General features: G+C 44.6%; 1 protein-coding gene across 1 annotated transcript in view; it reads right to left on the bottom strand.

Annotated features, from left to right (window-relative positions):
• The window catches only part of LOC127058370 (uncharacterized), a 278050-nt gene that overhangs the window by 176908 nt on the left and 85398 nt on the right, over positions 1–15744 (bottom strand). The gene's annotated exons all lie outside the window — the stretch shown is intronic.

The raw sequence follows: 15744 nt of genomic DNA, 5'->3' as shown, positions 1-15744 counted from the left end.
AATCAGACATTAATTCTCATAGTACATTATAAAATCCAGCTCCTATATATCCCCCTTTTGACACTAAGATTATTAATCGTCAGTCTCACTTCTTTAGTCCGCGTAATAGAAAATACTGGGAGGTGATTTGGGCCTGTGGCTTTAGCTTTGCTTACAGTTGTTTTATCCAACAGCACATTCCAGATATTTCAATTAAACACATACAATTTAAAACCAAAAACAATTAGAGGTAGTTACATTAGTATGACAGTAGTTGTGAGACCATCCAGAAAATACGTTATACCAGTGGTAAGCTGTTATGTCTTTCTGCAGTGGCAATTCTTAACATGTCTCCATTTGCGTGTATAATGGTTCTGTTTCCCACATGTTTTGTTCGTTTGTTTGTAGGAACTATGTTACCTTTTTACTTTTTTAAACAGATGATTCGTAACTGTTTGCCATTCAATGCCAAGATTGATAGAGAACTCAGCTAAATCAGTGCTCAAAGTAAGCTGAGACTTTTTGGTTGTGGCAAATGGTAAATGTGATTATTGGTAAATACAGTACTTACATTACATGTACATTTGTCTACTGGTGGGTTGCTAACACTTTTATCCTTTTAAAACACTTCTTTCCAAGAATTAACATACACATTGCCCATTATACAATACTTTGGTCTAATTATTAATTTTATCTTACATACAGAATCCTAGTGAGATGTCTTTACTACAGGGCTTTGGAGCAACAGGCATGGATAAGCATACCCACTTGGTACAACATCTAGTGTCCAATAGTTTCTCTTCCTCCCCAGCCCACTGGTTTGAGGTCTAGGGTAGCCAGAAGAATCCCAGGTGCAATCTGGGGAGTGGGCTAACTTTCCATATCTTTGCTTCCAGAGCTTGTTGGTGTGCAATTTTAACAACAATTTCTTCACTTAACAAATTTTGTCTCACCGTACTGGAGACATACTGCATCTATTTATATTGATAGATATTAAACAATTATCTTTTTCTTTGCTTTAACAGATGTATCAAAACCTTAATATTCTCTGATATTACCCAAAACATCTTATGTTCTAAATATCTGCATTTCAGTACATTCCATAGCTATCTCTTTTTTTTTTTTTTTTAAACTTTCATTTGTTTTTGTAAGCGGTTGTTCTGCAGCTGGTATTAGCTTTTTCTAAAAGACAAAAATAACATTTTTCTACCCCTTTTGGGGTGGCATTGATTATTGCTTAAAGATTCTGTTCTTTTACAAATACCCTTGCTGATTGCAGGCAAAACAAAGGAATTACCCCCATATTTTCCTATGTTTTTTGTTCTATAGGCAGGCCAGGTTTTAATGGCTTGTACTTTTTAAGGGTTATGGGGAAATTATCCCACTGTTTAGTCATTAAATCCATTAGGTGGTGTACCTTAGTTTCTCCTCTTATATAGCAGACAGAGGGTATGTCTACATCTACAATTTTGCAGCGCTGGTTGTTACAGCTGTATTAGTACAGCTGTATAGGGCCAGCGCTGCAGAGTGGCCACACTTACAGCAACCAGCGCTGCAAGTGGTGTTAGATGTGGCCACACTGCAGCGCTGTTGGGCGGCTTCAAGGGGGGTTCGGGGAACGCGAGAGCAAACCAGGGAAGGAAACCAGCTTCGCTGCGGTTTGCTCTCGCGTTCCCCGAACCCCCCTGCAAACCGCAGGGAAGGAGACCTGCTTGCTCGGGGTTCGGGGAACGCGAGAGCAAACCGGGGAAGGAGACCTGCTTGCTCGGGGGTTCGGGGAACGCGAGAACAAACCGGGGAAGGAGACCTGCTTGATTACCAGAGGCTTCCTCAGGTATGCTGGGATACCTGCTTATTCCACGGAGGTCAAGAAAAGCGCTGGTAAGTGTCTACACTTGATCACCAGCGCTGGATCACCAGCGCTGGATCCTCTACACCCGAGACAAAACGGGAGTACGGCCAGCACTGCAAACACGGAGTTGCAGCACTGGTGATGCCCTGCAGATGTGTACACCTCCTAAGTTGCAGCGCTGTAACCCCCTCACCAGCGCTGCAACTTTGTGATGTAGACAAGCCCCAAGTTTGTAATGTTTTTCCTGCTGTGTTAAGCTTTAAGTTTATGCACAGGTAATAGCTGAGAAGCATCAGGTATGTTTCTTATTTGCAGCTTCTTTTGTGCTGGCAGTTCTCACCTTTCTTTATCAGTTAGGTAATTTGCATCAACACAGGCTTGGCTTTTTGGATTCAAAGCCATCAGCAGAGCTCAGAGACTGTCTTAGGGCTTGTCTACATCAGAAAGTTGCAGCGCTGGTGAGGGAGTTACAGCGCTGCAACTTAGGAGGTGTACACATCTGCAGGGCACCACCAGCGCTGCAACTCCCTGTTTGCAGCGCTGGCCGTACTCCCGTTTTGTCTCGGGTGTAGAGGATCCAGCGCTGGTGATCAAGTATAGACACTTACCAGCGCTTTTCTTGACCTCCGTGGAATAAGCAGGTATCCCAGCATACCTGAGGAAGCCTCTGGTAATCAAGCTGGTCTCCTTCCCCGGCTTGCTCTCGCGTTCCCCGAACCCCGAGCAAGCAGGTCTCCTTCCCTGCGGTTTGCAGGGGGGTTCCGGGAACGCGAGAGCAAACCGGGGAAGGAGACCAGCTTCGCCGCGGTTTGCTCTCGCGTTCCGCGAACCACCCTGCAAACCGCAGGGAAGGAGACCTGCTTGCTCGGCGGTTCGGGGAACGCGAGAGCAAACCGGGGAAGGAGACCAGCTTCGCCGCGGTTTGCTCTCGCGTTCCCCGAACAAGCAGGTCTCCTTCCCTGTGGTTTGCAGGGTGGTTCGCGGAACGCGAGAGCAAACCGCGGCGAAGCTGGTCTCCTTTCCCGGTTTGCTCTCGCGTTCCCCGAACCCGAGCAAGCAGGTCTCCTTCCCTGCGGTTTGCAGGGTGGTTCGCGGAACGCGAGAGCAAACCGCGGCGAAGCTGGTCTCCTTTCCCGGTTTGCTCTCGCGTTCCCCGAACCCGAGCAAGCAGGTCTCCTTCCCTGCGGTTTGCAGGGTGGTTCGCGGAACGCGAGAGCAAACCGCGGCGAAGCTGGTCTCCTTTCCCGGTTTGCTCTCGCGTTCCCCAAAACCCCTTGAAGCCGCCCAACAGCGCTGCAGTGTGGCCACATCTAACACCACTTGCAGCGCTGGTTGCTGTAAGTGTGGCCACTCTGCAGCGCTGGCCCTATACAGCTGTACTAATACAGCTGTAACAACCAGCGCTGCAAAATTTTAGATGTAGACATGGCCTTAGGGTATATGGCTACACTTGAACTTTCAAAGCGCTGCTGCGGGAGTGCTGCCACAGCAGTGCTTTTTGAAGTGTGAGTGTGGTTGGAGCACCAGCACTGGGAGAGAGCTCTCCTAGCGCTGCACGTAAACCACATCCTCTACAGGTGTAGCTTGCAGCACTGGGAGCCACGCTTCCAGCGATGGGGCACTGCTTACACTGATGCTTTACAGTGCTGTATCTTGCAGCGCTCGGGGGGGTGTTTTTTCACACCCCTGAGCGCGAAAGTTGCAGCGCTGTAAAGTGCCAGTGTAACCAAGGCCTCTAACAGAGATCTGAAAAAAAAAAAAAAAAACACAGCCTATTATGGCTCTTTTTGGAGCCCTAATAGAATTTTAATTCAGCAACGTTTCATTTGCATTTCTTTTACCCCTTTCTACAATATACACTGCACATGTCCTAGGGAAAATGCACATTCCTTCTATACTATAACTTTAAAAAAATGTAAAAATTGATATGGCTAATAAGGTGTAACTGTTTCTTTTGTTCTTACAGAGTTTTTATGTACCCTTATCAAAGTGACAGTCTGATTACACAGAGTCGTTTTAAGGCTCAGTGTTTTTAACATTGCTTCTTTTTGTTTTGTGCACCTCACCTCTGCTGTTGCTTCAGAGGGGCACTGTTAATTTTTTATTCTTTCACTACAGCTCTTATCTGCTATTGTTACAAAAACATACAATACTTACTTTATAGTAAAAAAAGTATACATAAGTACATAAAAGTAAAAGTACATAAAAGAAAAGTATATAAAAAGAAAGAAAAATACATCCAAATGTCTCTCTGTATTAAGATGATACAATACAGGGTCAATTGCTTAAAAGAATATTGAATAAACAGCCTTATTCAAAAAGAATACAAATCAAAGCACTCCAGCACTTATATTCATGCAAATACCAAAGAAAAGAAACCATAGAACTTACTATCTGATCTCTTTGTCCTTACACTTAGAAACAGAAGACTAGAAAGTAGAAAGTACTTCTCCAAAGCTCAGAGAAAGCAGGCAGACTCACAAAAGACTTAGACACTCAATTCCCTCCACCCAAAGTTGAAAAAATCCGGTTTCCTGATTGGTCCTCTGGTCAGGTGCTTCAGGTGAAAGAGACATTAACCCTTAGCTATCTGTTTATGACAGGGGTAAAGCAATCTTCCCAGAGAATTGGATGGGGGAGTGGTTTCTGCTGCTGCATGTTAACAGGAAAGAAGCAGCACTGAACAGGATTTGCTTGGTATTTGGGAAAGGAGGGCACTGTGTATATGAAGGCTGCAGAAGCCGAAAGACAGTGGCTTACCATGGACGCATGCAAGCTGAATTCTGCTGCCCGGACCTGCGTCTGTGAGATCTCTAACACCAGAGCCGCAGGCACTCAATATTAAGATGCAAAATGCGACCTTGTAGTGAAATCACATGTGCTATGTAAGGTGAATAGTGTTGTTCACCGTGAAAGAGTATAAACATTGTTCTGTAAAATGTATCTTTTTAAATACTTCTCTCCCTTTTTTCCCTCCCTCATGCAGCTGCAAATTTTTCAAGCCTCCCTACTCCATCCCGAAGGCTATCTCAGATAAGGCGGTGGAAAAAAAAGACGCGAGACGAAATGTTCTCGGAAATTATGGAAGTGACTCGCAATGAAAGAGTATGAGTGGAAGGATGTGGTATCAAATTACAGGAAAGATGCCAGTGAACATGAGGACAGGAGGGATGCTCAAGATGAGAGGTGGCGGCAGGAAGATCTGAGGAGGCATGATGCAAGGCTGGGGCTGCTGTGTGATCAAACTGACATCCTCCAACGTCTAGTGGAGCTTTAGGAACGGCAGCAGGATCACAGCATGCTGCTGCAGCCCCCGTGTAACCACCCTCACCATGTTCCATATCCTCCTCACCCAGACGTGTAAGAACGCGTGGGGGAAGGCTTCGTGCACCTGCCCACTCCACCCCCGTGGACAGCCCATCCAAAAGGCTGTCATTACTTTGACATTTTTTTAGTGGCCTTTTCCTATCCTCCTCCCAAACCACACCCAGGCTACCTCGTCAGTTCTCTCCCTCTTTTTGTAATGAATTAATAAAGAACACATGATTTTTAAACAATAGTGACTTTACTTCCTTAGAAAGCAAGCTGGAATCAAAGCGGGAAGGTGGGTTGCTTACAGGGAATGGGTCAATCAAGGGGGGGATTCATCAAGGGGAAACAAACACAGCAGTCAGACCGTACCCTGGCCTGTCATGAAACTCATTTTCAAAGCTTCTCTGATGCGCACCGCTTCCTGGTGTGCTCTTCTAATAGCCCTTGTGCCTGGTTGCACATAATCAGCGGCCAGGTGATTTGCCTCAGCCTCCCACCCCACCATAAAGGTCTTCCCCCTTACTCTCACAGAGATTGTGGAGCACACAGCAAGCAGCAATAACAATGGGGACATTGATTTGGCTGAGGTCTGAGCGAGTCAGTAATGTGTGCCAGTGCGCCTTTAAACGGCCAAATGCACATTCTACCACCATCCTGCACTTGCTCAGCTTGTAGTTGAACAACTCCTAACTACTGTCCAGGCTGCCTGTGTATGGCTTCATGAGCCATGGCATCAAGGGGTAGGCTGGGTCCCCCAGGATAACTACAGGCATTTCAACATCCCCAACAATTATTTTCTGGTCTGGGAAGTAATTCCCTTGCTGGAGCCATTTAAACAGATTAGTGTTCCTGTAGACAGGAGCGTCATGAATCCTTTCTGGCCATCCCACGCTTATGTTGGTGAAACGTCCCTTGTGATCCACCAGTGCTTGCAGCACCATGGAAAAGTACCCCTTGTGGTTTACGTACTGGGTGCCCTGGTGCTCTGGTGCCAAGATAGGGATATGGGTTCCATCTATCGCCCCACCACAGTTAGGGAATCCCATTACAGCAAAGCCATCCACTATGACCTGCACATTTCCCAGAGTCACTACCTTTCGTAGCAGCAGCTTAATGATTGCATCACAGCAGCCCCCACGGTAGATTTGCCCACTCCAAATTGATTCCTGACTGACCGGTAGCTGTCTGGTGTTGCAAGCTTCCAGAGGACTATTGCCACTTGCTTCTCAACTGTGAGGGCTGCTCTCATCTTGGTATTCTGGCGTTTCAGGGCAGGGGAAAACAAGTCACAAAGTTCCATGAAAGTGCCCTTACGCATGCAAAAGTTTCGCAGCCACTGGGAATTGTCCCAAACCTGCAAAACTATGCGGTCCCACCAGTCTCTGCTTGTTTCCCAGGCCCAAAATTGGCGTTCAATGGCTAGAACCTGTCCCATTACCAGCAGGATCTCCAAAGCGCAGGGGCCCGTGGTTTGAGAGAATTCTGTGTCCATGTCCTCATCACTCTCATCGCCGCGCTGCTGTAGCCACCTCCTCCTCGCGTGTTTTTGCAGGTCCTGGTTCAGCATAGACTGCACAAGAATGCACGAGGTGTTTACAACATCCATGATTGCGGTCTTGAGCTGAGCAGGGTCCATGCTTGCTGTGCTATGGCATTTGCACAGTTCACCTAGGAAAAAAGGTGTGAAACGATTGTCTGCTGCTTTCACGGAGGGAGGGCTGAGGCTGTACCCAGAAACACCCGTGACAATGTTTTTTGCCCCATCAGGCACTGGGATCTCAACCCAGAATTTCAAGGGGTGGGGGAGGCTGCGGGAGCTATGGGATAGCTACCCACAGTACAATGCTCCAGAAATCGACACTAGCCTCGGTACATGGACGCACACCGCCAAATTAATGTGCTTAGTGTGGCCGCGTGCACTCGACTTTATACAATCTGTTTTATAAAACCGGTTTCTGTAAAATCGGAATAATTCTGTAGTGTAGACGTACCCTATGTCTACACTACAAATTTTAAAGCACTGTTGCGGGTGCCAGTGCTGCTGGTAATCCACCTCGATGAGGGGATTAGCTCCGAGCACTGGGAACTAAGCCTGTCCACACTAGCGTTTTAAAGTGCTCAAACTTGATGCACTTGGGGGCTCTGTGTGTGTGATTTTTCACACCCCTGACTAACAAGTTAGAGCACTTCAATTTGCCAGTGCAGATAATCCCTAAGACTTAATTTAGTGAAACATTTTACATATATCCCTTCAGAAACAAAGAATCCCTTATCACTGTATCTGAATGCACAGAGTCTCTGAGCAGTTTCCCAAGTTGTCTTATCTGCTGCTGGGATTCCCTGAATTCCCTGATTTTTAATTATAATTTTTTCTTCTAATTTTTAGAGCAGATATTTATTCTTGGATCATCTGACTTCCACTCTGGGTACGTCTACACTACAGGATAATTTTGAATTAACTTAAACCAGTTTTATTAAACAGATATTATAAAGTTGATTGCACGCGTCCACACTAGGCGCATTAATTCGGTGGTGTGTGTCCATGGTCCGAGGCTAGCATCGATTTCCGGAGCGTTGCACTGTGGGTAGCTATCACTATAACTATCCGGCCAATAACTTCAATTTGCGGCCACACTAACCCTAAATCGATATGTTAATATCGATTTTAGCATTACTCTTCTCGTTGGGGAGGAGTACAGAAATCGATTTTAAGAGCCCTTTAAATCAATTTAGAATGCATTGTAGTGTGGACGGGTACAGCGTTAAATTGATTTAACGCTGTTAAAATCGGTTTAACAGCATAGTGTGGACCAGGCCTCTGACTGAATTTCTGGCCTATTGTCAAAACTTTGGTTTGAGTCAATCCACCAATGGTGTAAATATTGGTGGTCAGATCAATAGTCCACCTACTCTAGTATCCTGTCTTGTGACAGTGGCCAATGCCAGGTGCTTCTAAGGGAATGATCAAACCAGTCAATGACTCATTGAACCATCCCATTGTATACTCCCAGCATCTGGCAGTCAAAGACCATTTTAGGGACATGCAGAGCATGGGCCTGCATCCTTGATTATCTTGGCTAATAGCCAATCTACTTATCCTGAGGGACTGATCTAATTCTTTGTTCAACTCATTCATAGTTTTTCCTTTCAAAATATAATGAACACACATCTACAACCCCAAGATACCTTTATAACCACAAGAATTCTAAAATCATGAGTTATACACCCTCGAGTCAAGAAATTTTAATAAATTGTTTTTTATGTGCCTCTTTGTTCCTGAGCCTGTTGGGTGCAGTAAGGCCAGTTCCAATGCCTTGAGCCTAAACACCTGAATGAATCTTAGTCTACCCTCATACTCCCAAACATTTAATATACCTAAGGCCATGTCTACAGTTTAAGTGTGGGTTAACTCAAGTAATGTCACCATAGAGTCACTAAAGTTACTCCTGCGCTTCTTGCCTCAGCAGCACTTGTATAGATCCAGAGTGAGGTGCACCATGAATAGATATCCCACTGTCTACCCACTGTATTTTGGGAAGCTTTAGTTTGGTAGTGTATACTGGGTACCAAACAGGTCACATGGGTGGTTGTGGCCATGGGATCAAACTTCTTATAATGCATTGTTAACCATCCACTAATTTTATATGTATCCCATACATAAATGTATACATAATGTTTACACCTTTTTTTCTAAACCCACTAACTTGCCTGGCCCTCCTCACTCTCTGCCATCTCACACAGAATCATGGAGCTTGCATGGCTCTGCACTATTGTCATGAGCGTTTGCACCCAAAGGTGCATGCTCCTTTAGTATTTGCAGATCAGCAAACATACATGTGGGGTCTGACATTATACTCTACATTCTTTATGAAAATATGCTTATGATATGGATATGACATAGCTAATATATAGTTTATGCAAGATGGCTGATGTGGTGTATCATTGAAAAACTTAAGACCTATTGACTGTGTTTATCCAACCTGTATGCGTGTAACATTTGTATCTGAGACTAGAAATATTGACCATGTCTCTGTATTTAAATTGTGCTCTGTTGGATAAAGCCAGACAATGTTAGTGGGCTTATTGAAGGAATGCACAAACACACAAAGATTATCCCAGGAACTGTGCCTCTGAACGATAGTGCTATACAATGGAAACTACTTGACCAAGATCTGATACCTCTATGCAGTGGGCGCCGTTTGACCCAGGTCACAGCAAAAGAACCTTCCAGAAACTGGGGGGAAGAAAGAAAAGGTGGATTCATAGATTCATTGATTCTAGGGTCAGAAGGGACCAATGTGATCATCTAGTCCGACCCCCTGCACAAAGCAGGCCACAGAACCCTACCCATCCACTTCAATAATAAACCCCTAACCTATGCCTGAGTTATTGAAGTCTTCAAATAGTGGTCTGAAGACCTCAAGCTGCAGAGAATCCACCAGCAAGTGACCCATGCCCCACGCTGCAGGGGAAGGCGAAAAACCTCCAGGGCCTCTGCCAATTTGCCCTGGAGGAAAATTCCTTCCTGACTCCAAATATGGCGATCAGCTAAACCCTGAGCATGCGGGCAAGACTCACCAGCCAGCACTCAGGAAAGAATTCTCTGCAGTAACTCAGATCCCATCCCATCACCAACCACTGGGCATACTTATCTGGCGATAATCAAAGATCAATTGCCAAAATTAGGCTATCCCATCATACCATCCCTTCCATAAACTTATCAAGCTTAATCTTAAAGCCAGATATGTCTTTTGTCCCCACTACTCCCCTTGGAAGGCTGTTCCAGAACTTCACTCCTCTGATGGTTAGAAACCTTCATCTAATTTCAAGTCTAAACTTCCTAGTGTCCAGTTTACACCCATTCGTTCTTGTATCAACATTGGTACTAAGCTTAAATAATTCCTCTCCCTCCCTAATATTAATCCCTCTGATATATTTATAAAGTGCAAGCATATCCCCCCTCAGCCTTCTTTTGGCTAGACTAACAAGCCAAGCTCTTTGAGTCTCCTTTCATATGACAGGTTTTCCATTCCTCGGATCATCCTAGTAGCCCGTCTCTGAACCTGTTCCAGTTTGAATTCATCCTTCTTAAACACTGGAGACCAGAACTGCACACAGTATTCCAGGTGGGGTCTCACCAGCGCCTTATATAACGGTACTAACACCTTATCTTTGCTGGAAATACCTCGCCTAATGCATCCTAAAACCACATTAGCTTTTTTAATGGCCATATCACATTGGCGGCTCATAGTCATCCTGTGATCTACCAATACCCCAAGGTCTTTCTCCTCCTCTGTTGCTTCCAACTGATGCGTCCCCAATCTATATCTAAAGTTCTTATTATTAATCCCTAAGTGCATGACCTTGCACTTTTCACTATTAAATTTCAATTTATTACTATTATTCCAGTTTACAAGGTCATCCAGATCTTCCTGTATGATATCCCGGTCCTTCTCCGTGTTAGCAATACCTCCCAGCTTTGTGTCATCCGCAAACTTTATTAGCACATTCCCGCTTTTTGTGCCATGGTCGGTAATAAGAAGGTTAAATAAGATTGGTCCCAGAACCGATCCTTGAGGGACTCCACTAGTTACCTCCTTCCAGCCTAACAGTTCACCCTTCAGTATGACCCGTTCTAGTCTCCCCTTTAACCAGTTCCTTATCCACCTTTCAATTCTCCTATTGATCCCCATCTTTTCCAATTTGACTAATAATTCTGCACGTGGAACCGTGTCAAATGCCTTACTGAAATCTAGGTAAATTAGGTCTACTGCATTTCCTTTGTCTAAATAGTCTGTCACCTTCTCAAAGAAGGAGATCAGGTTGGTTTGGTACGATCTACCTTTAGTAAAACCATGTTGTACTTTGCCCCAATTACCATTGACCTCAATGTCCTTAACTACTTTCTTCTTCAAATTTTTTTCCAAGACCGTACATACTACAGATGTCAAACTAACAGGCCTATAGTTACTCGGATCACTCTTTCTCCCTTTCCTAAAGATAGGAACTACGTTAGGAATTCTCCAGTCGTACGGTACAACCCCTGAGTTTACTGATTCATTAAAAATTCTCGCTAACGGGCTTGCAATTTCATGCGCCAGTTCCTTTAATATTCTCGGATGAAGATTGTCCGGGCCCTCCGATTTTGTCCCATTAAGCTGTTCAAGTATGGCTTCTACCTCAGATTTGGTAATATCCACCTCCATATCCTCATTCTCGTTTGTCATCTTTCCATTACCCCTAAGCTCCCCATTAGCCTTATTAAAGACTGAGGCAAAGTACTTATTTAGATATTGGGCCATGCCTAGGTTATCCTTAACCTCCTTTCCATCCTCAGTGTGTAGCAGTCCCACTTCTTCTTTCTTTGTTTTCTTCTTATTTATATGGCTATAGAACCTTTTACTATTGGTTTTAATTCCCTTTGCAAGGTTCAACTCTACTTGGCTTTTAGCCTCTAGTATCCTTTTCAGCCTCAGGTCCACATCCTTTATCTTAGCACCTGGCATACAGCACACTCTTCTGTTCTCCCGATCAGCTCTAGTCACAGGCCTGTCTATTCTTCTCAGTAAGGAGTCCCCAATCACGTAGACCTGCCTTTTCCTGGTGACAGTGCACTTCTCCGGTCTATCTTCCGCACCCACCGGCTGCAAGTCCTCTCAATTCCTATTCCCCCTTGCAATCCTCCTGGGGCTCATATTTGGTGTTGCCTCCATTGACTCCTCCCCTCCTCTTGCAGGACTATCAGCTCTTCTCTTTTTCCTTGCCCTGTCTCCTTCAGCGACCACCTGCTGTGCCCCTTCTTCATTTTCCAACTCTGAAAACCTGTTCCTGAGTTCTATTTCTCCTTCACTGGCCCGTCTTTTCCTCTGCCTGGTTCTCTTAGTCACATGCTTCCACCATCCACTTTCCTCCTCCAGCAGTCTCTCCTCTGAATTCTTTGGTCCTGCTTCCATCTGCACATGAGCTTATCCCTTCAGCCCCCTCGTGTCTGTGCTCCATCGTCTGCTCAAACTCCCTTCTGAACTCAACCAGAGTTTGCACCTGCATCTCCAGTCCTCGGATCTTCTCTTCCATCAGCTCTATCAGGCAGCACTTCATGCAGACAAAGCTCTTTTCAGGTACCCCCTCCAGGATCATATACATGCCGCAGCTTCCACATCCAGTCATCCTCACTGTGTCTTTCACTGCTGCCTCTGTATCAGTCATGGCCTTCCCACCTGACGCCTGGTAGTCAACACAACAGAAGCCCCCAGCAGGCACCAGACCACCACCCTATCCCTTGACTTGCTTGTCGATTCCTTTGTCTTAGTCTCCCCTGCAACCTCCCCCTGGAAACTCCCATTGAAACTCCCGTTTACAGCTCTGTTTGCTGGCTCCTGTGCTGCTGCAGCTGTCTGTCGACAATGATAACCTACAAGAACAACCAGAAACACCTGAGGTACAAGGACTGAACAGTGAGAAATGATTGACCCAGCAATCTGGATGATGGGAAGACAGACACTTCAGCTCACCTCAGCATACTGAGAATGAGAAGGATCTGATATTATCAACCACTGAAGAATAATCCACGTGTATACAATATATCTTGTGTCCTCATTATGCAGATGTAGGCCTTTTTCTCACTGCTAATAAAACTAATGAAAACAAAACACGTTAAGTTTTAACAGTGAAGACAAAGGCTAAAAAATGTCTCAAAACTTAAATGAGAGAGTTTTGAGGTGACATCTGAATACCACAGTTCTGAGTGTAATTTTGGTGGTGATATCTCTTTGCTCCTTATGTGTGTGTAACAGTGACAGAAGTGGAAGTCTGTATAAAGCACAATGGTAGATTTTCTGCCTATGATCTTGCTTTCCAAAGGAATTAAGTATTTCACATACTATGTATAATGTTTTCACTACTCTCAATGTTTTGTGTGCATTCAATTTTTTTTTTATTAACAGACTGTATGACCTACTATGCAGTGGAAAGGGACTAATAAATATTTTTTAAATATTAAAAGGGTTTTCATTAAGAGTGTTTAATGCAATAGCCATGAAATTCCACTTGCAAAAGGTTTTTTAAACAGTCCTGAAAATATAGGAATGTTGGCTTGGTTCTTTCAATACCACACACATTTTTGGGGTTTGTCTAATGGGTATTTTGAGAATGGTGACTAAGCATCTTGTCATACAATGAAAGTGTCAATTAAGATTTCTTGAGTAATAAATGTGTAAATAAGGCTGTGATACTGGCCATAAACCATGGTGGATTTGATTTAAATCAATATGATTTAAATAACAATTTAAATCACTAGTCATGAAGACTCGATGTAATCATGGTTTTCTAAATAAAAGTGCATTCCTGTTGGTTGTTACAGCCTTAACACATATTTTTCACAACTCAGAGTTAGATCCAATGGTTCTTTATAATTTGTTCTGCTTGTGCAGATACTCTTTATATTTCAGATCTCTGATGTAAAATAGCCAAACTGCATGTCTGAACCTGGGCCTGTGTGATTTCAGTCAGTTGGATAATTTGATTATTTTTCTTCATTAGTTTGTACAGACTTGTCCAATTGACCCGCAAAGAAAAGTTAAAGTTTAGAATATACTGGTATCCAGCGTGTTAGTTCTTTTATCCTCATGAGTTGGGAAAGGTGGGAGTTTTTAAATGTAGTTATATTACACATACATTGCTCTACTGGGGGTTCTTGCCACAAAATCTCCTCTAATCCAATGGCACTGTAGCGAGGTTGAGACTCACCAGCGCAGTGCCTCCTGCTGGTCGTCTAAGGAATTAGCTCTCCAGTGTACAGAGCGCCTCCTACTGGCCAGTGTCTCGCCTGCCGCTGGCACCTGTATCCCTTCTGGACCCCGGTGCCCTTTACCTTGGGTGCTGCCCCCGCAGTAACCCCTTAAATCCACCTTGCCTCAGTGGCTACTGCCAGTCATCTAGCCCCTGTTCACTGGGGCAGACTGCAGTGTAATGGACACTCATAATTAGCAAGGGGTTAGGACCTGCTGCCTTTGTCTATCCCTGGGCTGCCTCTCTGCAGCCCCAGTACCTTTCCATAGGACTTCACCAAGGCCTGCAGCCTCAGGGTTTAAAAGGCTGGTGCTCCCCAGCTCCCCTTGCCCTTCCCCAGCACTGCTCTGCTTCAGGTACCTTACTCCCCTTCCCACTCACTCCAGGGCTAGAATGAGACTTCTCCAGCTTCTGGCTCACAGCTCTCTTATCAGGGCCAGCTGGGCCCTAACTGAGCACAGCCACAGCTGTGTACCATCCAGAAACATCAGGAAAAGGTTATTTTCATGTTTTGTCAGCTGAGGAGTTAAGACTGGGTGTGAGCTAAAGATATGACAATCCATCTCACTTTCTGTTAGCATAATAGCTAATACTTGTTGTTCAGAACACCACAAGGCTAAGAGGGACAGCCCTTTGCAGCTCTCAGGAACTGCTAATGGTAAGAATTCACTACCCACAGCAGCAAGAGGTCCAACTTTGCTAAAAAAGGGCCATCTGCTGTAGCTGATTCCTACAGATTGCAGTCTCACATACCGACTGTGTGAGAAACTGCTGTCTGTGGGAATTAGCTTCATCAGATTGCAGTGTTACAGGTAGCACATCCCTCCTTGCAGCAGCGAGAGGTCCAACTTTGCTAAAAAAAAAAAAAAAAAAAAAGAGTCATCTGATGTAGCTGATTCCTACAGATAGTCTCACAAACCAATGATGCAGCAGCGACAGGTCCAACTTTTCTAAAAATGGTATTTCAAGCAGTCTCACATGTAAACCCAGCCTGATAGCTTTCTTTAACAGTGTAACAAGCCTACAAATGGTAGATGTGGTATATCTTTAGCCTTTAGTCCCAGCTTTTGATACTGTCTCCCATGACCTTCTCATAAACAAACTATGAAAACGAAACCTAGATGGACATAATGATAAAGAATATGGGAATGAGTGGGGGTCTCCAGGGATCAATTGTGGATATGTTTCTATTCAAAATCTTAATGACTGAGATAATGGCAGAGAGAGTACACTTATAAAGTTTGTGAAAATTTAAGTTCTAGAAAACATGATCTATGAGGGAAGATTGAAATATGTTAAGTTTTCAAGCATGTAAAAATAAAGTAGCATCTTTTTACAAAAGCTGTTTCTTACAATCTATACATATCACTAAGTGCTACAGATAGCACATTTCTACACATAGCAATTTCACATATATTATAGTGCAAGAAACTGCTAGCTGTAGGCATTTGCTACATCAGGTAGCAGTTTACTACAATCTATATGTATCAGTAAGTGCTATCAGTAGCACATTCCTACACAGAACAATATCCTTCACTACACCTGGCGCAAGCTGGGGCACGCTGGGGAATATTGGGCTCCTAGGGGGTTACTTACCAGGCATACGTTGCAGGTGAGACGCGAGGTGTGGATGGGGCCGAGTCAGGGCCTGTGCTGGAGGCCAGCCAGGTAGAGTGTCCATTGTGGGTGCCAGGGTAAAGGGGTGTGTCAAGCAAAAGCAGCGTTTTGTGCAGGGTGTGGGCTTGCCCCCCACCCGCCTGCATGTGCTGCAGCAGCTGGGTCCTACTGACTGAGGTATGCTCCTTTGTCACCCC

The sequence above is a fragment of the Gopherus flavomarginatus genome, chromosome 9 (assembly GCF_025201925.1).
Source record: "Gopherus flavomarginatus isolate rGopFla2 chromosome 9, rGopFla2.mat.asm, whole genome shotgun sequence".
NCBI lineage: Eukaryota > Metazoa > Chordata > Testudines > Testudinidae > Gopherus > Gopherus flavomarginatus.
Note: the sequence above shows the minus strand (reverse complement) of the source record. Positions and strands in the feature narration are given on the sequence as shown.